Source organism: Oncorhynchus mykiss, chromosome 8 (genome assembly GCF_013265735.2).
Source record: "Oncorhynchus mykiss isolate Arlee chromosome 8, USDA_OmykA_1.1, whole genome shotgun sequence".
Lineage (NCBI taxonomy): Eukaryota > Metazoa > Chordata > Actinopteri > Salmoniformes > Salmonidae > Oncorhynchus > Oncorhynchus mykiss.
In genome coordinates, this window is record NC_048572.1 from 66,827,095 (window position 1) to 66,832,663 (window position 5,569).

Genomic DNA, 5,569 nt, shown 5'->3' on the forward strand with positions numbered 1-5,569 from the left:
AGCAAACGTGTGAGATTTTATAATACATTTTATACTTACAATTATTGAATTAGTTTGAGGGACATATGGTAAATGTTGATTTTATTACAAGTATCTTTTATAATAACATTCAGACAACGTCCATATTATCCATAACTGGGTTGAAGACAAATGGTGTCCATATCAGAAGATAATTAATAAAAATAAGTCTTTGATGCCTGAGATGGGAAAATATGTTTTCTTGGAGGTTAAGTATGTCCTTCATGTCATGGGGTGTTAAAAAAAAAGATTTATTTTGGTAAACAAATTGAAAAATGTCAAAGTCCAAATGGTACCATTCTGGTGGAATGACCCGCACATAGAAACGACGACATCATACAAACATCAACTACACCACATCTGGCCAGACCCACTAGCCCTCACCACACCTGGCCAGACCCACTAGCCCTCACCACACCTGGCCAGACCCACTAGCCCTCACCACACCTAGCCAGACCCACTAGCCCTCACCACACCTGGCCAGACCCACTAGCCCTCACCACACCTGGCCAGACCCACTAGCCCTCACCACACCTGGCCAGACCCACACCTGGCCAGACCCAATAGCCCTCACCTCACCTGGCCAGACCCACTAGCCCTCACCACACCTGGCCAGACCCACTAGCCCTCACCTCACCTGGCCAGACCCACTAGCCCTCACCACACCTGGCCAGACCCACTAGCCCTCACCACACCTGGCCAGACCCACTAGCCCTCACCACACCTGGCCAGACCCACTAGCCCTCACCACACCTGGCCAGACCCACTAGCCCTCACCACACCTGGCCAGACCCACACCTGGCCAGACCCACTAGCCCTCACCTCACCTGGCCAGACCCACTAGCCCTCACCACACCTGGCCAGACCCACTAGCCCTCACCTCACCTGGCCAGACCCACTAGCCCTCACCACACCTGGCCAGACCCACTAGCCCTCACCACACCTGGCCAGACCCACTAGCCCTCACCACACCTGGCCAGACCCACTAGCCCTCACCACACCTGGCCAGACCCACTAGCCCTCACCACACCTGGCCAGACCTACTAGCCCTCACCCCCATCTCCAGCACCTTATTACTTTCCACCACATGGCAAAACTGTCTCTTCGTTGCACACACACTTTCAATTTTTAGATAGTAAAGCATTTTACCTTTCCATTGCGTGAACATCAGAGGATAGGTTGATTTCCAGTTTTTAAAGTATATGTTTTTTAAGATGATTGTTGAGAAAAGTACTGTCCAACCCATCAGGTATCTCACTGCACCCTCATGTGCCATGTCTTGAAATAGGAAGACAGACAAATTAAAAGTACATTTACATTGTAATACTTCTGACAGCAATCTTTCCAGCTAAACCCTCAATTCCTATTGTGGTACGTCTATATTTCTCAAATGTTAACTATTCTTTTATCACAAAATGATTTCCTCTTTTTCTTCTTGAAACATGTGTTGAGCATCTTCTCCTGGTTCATCTGTAAATTCCGGAATGCCATGAAGGACATTTTGACCAGGAGCCAGTTTGAGGCCTACCTCAGATACAACTGGACTGACATCTCTCTGAGTAAGTTCCCCTGTTTAGCTTTACCATTCCGGTATTTGACTTGTGGTGTAGCTAATGCTATTAGGGATAGATTTAGAGTTAGGGTTGACAGTTTATCCTCTGTCGCCCATCTAGTAACAAAGGTGTCTTTTCCCATGTTTCTCAGAGTGCATGCCGCTAATGAAAATGAGACCCTAGTCTCAGTAGGACTTCTCTGTCAAAATAAAGGTTTATTAAAAAAATGGAAAGCCAGCAGATTGAATCAGTCAGCTTGTGTTCAGAGGATGGAGACTCCTCCCACTTGAAAAGGTGGGTCGACAACCACAAACTGATAGCGGTGGAATTCCAAGTCAACAATCTGTCATTTTACCTGGAGCGAGAGAGTTAACTATTGAATATGGAGAGGATTTTATGGAGAAGGATTGTTTACTAACTTGAATTGAATTGTTCAGTCAACTGAATATGGAAAACATATTCATATTTTATGAATATTTTGCCTACTTACCATAATTGGATCGTTAAGTGACTACTGTGAGGGTGTGTTCGTGTCAGGAACATGGCCGACTCAGGCCCTATAATGGCATCAGTGGGCATGAAGTGGAGAATGACGATGCCCTCCACCAGAAAGCTGAAATGATCTGCAAACTGTTCCTCGAGCCAGAGATCTCTCCCGAACTCAGGGTATGTTTTCTTACTAACTCATACTCTGACTGTACTGTATCCGTATCTGTACTCTGTACTGTATCTGTACTCTCAGTCGCCCTGATCTCCCATAGGAACGCTCTTAACATATTAGAGCTGATCAATAACACGTGAAGTACTTACCTTGCTATTTACATTGTAATTCAAGGAGGATGATATTAGATTAAAAACTAATGAGAACACAGATATTGTTAAAATTCCAGAATTTTAAATCCTCTATGTCTATCTCATCTATCTCATGATTCTGATTTACCGGTATCTGATAGTGTCCTCATTGTCTCCTATAGATCAACATAGCAGAGAGTGCCAGGGAGTCCATCCAGCAGGCCTTTGCCATGGCCAAGGTCGACCGAGGACTCTTCTATGAAGCCATTATGGCTATCTTCCCTAACCACATCTTGTGTTGGAAAAAGTAAGTGTTAGGGCAACACCTTGTCCCAAGTGTGCCCAGCACCTTCTAAAACTTTCCCCACCTTTTGCCCACAGGAATGATAAATTATGACTAAGGCCAAATGTTTTTTACCAACCATGTGACCTTTTACTATCTGATGATGGCTGTATTTGCCTTGCAGGTTCTGTAGCCAAAAGGAGAAGAAAGGTATAGTTGGAGATAATGCTGAGAAAGAAGCCTCCACAGCTCTTCCTGACTACCTCCATCGATTCAACTCTGACTGGTACCAAAAGGTCCAAACTACCATGACAAGTGAGTCCTGAGGGATGTTATTTCAACACAGTGTTTCATATAAAATGATGAACCCTTATATAGTTAGGCTTATGGAAAGCTAATTATTTAGTGGTGTGTAGAGTTTTGTGTGATAAGTCTGTTTATTTAAGTACACTAAGATTGTCTTCTATCTCTGTCCACAGATGAATACACCATCCTTAGGTTTACAGTGCATTGTGGTCTCAATATGGTCCTTGCTCAAATCCACTCCTCAGAGTAAGTTCTAAGTTCCCAACCAACTGTCATGAAGTAGTGGTGACCCATGCAGTGACCAGTTCAGTTGTTTCTCTGGGTTTTTATTGACTTCTGTACTTCCCTGTACTTACTGTTCATCTGTTATCGTTTATTTTAGATTTCCACCACTGGAGGTGACCAACCAACACAGAAAGTCTGCATGTCCCATTCTCAGGTAAGCACATAAATGCACCTCATAGAGCTTAGTGGTACATATCTATTACAGTACTGCAATAACAGTTAGTAATGGGAGGAATCCATTTTGTTTTATGTTGTTTTAGTCCTTAAACGTCTCTGCCTCGTTCTGACCTAACCCACTCGTTCTCTGGATCCTTGCTCTCAACAATCCAGGAGGAGGACTAGTCTATCTTTTTAACAATAGAACTAAAGGCTATATATTTTCTATATGAATAATACGGCAAGATTATTAGAATATTACATGGATGGTTAGGATAAGTCAGCACCAACAGCTACAATACAGATGTGAATTGGGAAAGCCTTTTTAAACACGCCTGCTCATTCACCAGCAGGGGGAACCACTGACCAATACAGAACACTGGTATCAGATCTATTATGGCATTGATTATTTGCCATATAGACTTTTAGCATGCAATATTGTTTTGGTAGTTATTTCTCTAATTCCATTAGTAAGAAAATATATTTACTGTGGTCAAAAGTTTAGTACGGACTGTGTGTTGAAGTGATGTGTGTTGAAGTGTCTCATCCTGTACAATAATCTCACCATGGAGCTTTGTACTCTTTGTCCCAGGAGGGATAGAGGTTTGTCTGAGGATAAGATCAGTAGAGACAAAGCATTAAGCGAGATTCACTTTCCATACAAGTCTTTCATCCATGACACTGACCCTTCCCTTCCCCCCAACCTCCCAACTGCACAGACTAAATCTTTTCCCCCTCTCAAAACACTCCTCCCCTCCCCTCTCTTCTCTCACCCATCATCCCCCTCCACAACCTCAACCCTTGTTGTCCCATGTCTGTCATATATCAGTATGTCTGGCGATACTCAGGACCCATCTAAACTCAGGATAAGAGTCCACCTTAAAAATGAATGAGGCTAACAATGTCCCTGTCTCCTAGCTTTAAATGTCCCGTGCATTATATCTCTGAGCCAATGACCCAAAGTCTTCCCCTGTGACTAGTCACCATTGGAGTTGTAAATCAAAGCTAAAGGGGTCTTTTAGGATGCTGCTTCCCTAATCCGCTTATCACTTTATTTGGATCATCAATAACCAAAGACTGCATACATTAATTCATATGGCATCATTAAATACTGTAAATTGTGCTTGAAAAGGCCATTTGCACCAATATTGCTTGGATTCAATACTCAGTGCCGTGACTCAGATCACAAAGTACATGATTTTCGTTTAGAATTTGTTTTGTATTGTGGTTACAGTGAGGTCCAAAAGTATTGGGACAGTGACACCTTTTTTGTTTTGTTTTGGCTCTGTAATCCAGCACATTGGATTTGAAATTATACAATAATCAAGAGGTTAAAGTGCAGGCTGTCAGCTTTAATTTGAGGGCATTTCATCCATATCGGGTGAGATGAGAAAGTTACAGAGGCATAAATATCATGCTAACCTGCCCTTTTTTTCTTTCTTTTTTTTTTCTCCCCATTTCCGTGGTATCCAATTAGTAGTAGTTACTGTCTTGTCTCATCGCTGCAACTCCCGTACGAACACAAGAGAGGCGAAGGTCGAGAGCCATGCGTCCTCCGAAACACAACCCAACCAAGCCGCACTGCTTCTTGACACAACGCACATCCAACCCAGAAGCCAGCTGCACCAATGTTTTCGGAGGAAACACCGTACACCTAGCGACCTGGTCAGTGTGCACTGCACCTGGCCCGCCACAGGAGTCGCTAGTGCGCGATGAGACAAGGATATCCCTGCCGGCCAAACCCTCCCTAACTCTGGACGACACTGGGCCAATTGACTGTCGCCAATGAGCCTCCCGGTCGCGGCAAAGCCTGGGCTCGAACCCAGAATCTCTGGTGCACAGCTAGCACTGCGACGCAGTGCCTTAGACCACTGCGCCACCCGGGAGGCCAAACTCCCCTTTTACTGGTAGTGGATGTTAGCATGTGTGATCTTTGTGCCTCTGTAACTTTCTCACTCATCATCATTCACGATTCATTCAGAATTATCCACAGTCATGGTAGCATCCACATTAATGTAGCATCCACATTAAGTGTTCAGAAACATACTCTACTGTTATAAAATTGACTTTGACTCCAAAATGACACAATACGTTATTTACCATTAATTTCTGTTGGGCACAAAATAATCTGAAACACAACGAAAACAAACTGCAAATGCAAATGTGGCTGACTGTG

At 43.8% G+C, this 5,569-nt stretch overlaps 1 long non-coding RNA gene across 1 annotated transcript; it reads left to right on the forward strand.

Moving 5' to 3' along the window:
- Positions 1 to 2,836: 2,836 nt before the first annotated feature.
- On the forward strand, positions 2,837 to 3,384 carry LOC110529133. The gene is made up of 3 exons (XR_002474332.2): positions 2,837 to 2,961; positions 3,126 to 3,198; positions 3,335 to 3,384. It is a non-coding gene; the product is annotated as an uncharacterized LOC110529133 (long non-coding RNA).
- Positions 3,385 to 5,569: the final 2,185 nt, after the last annotated feature.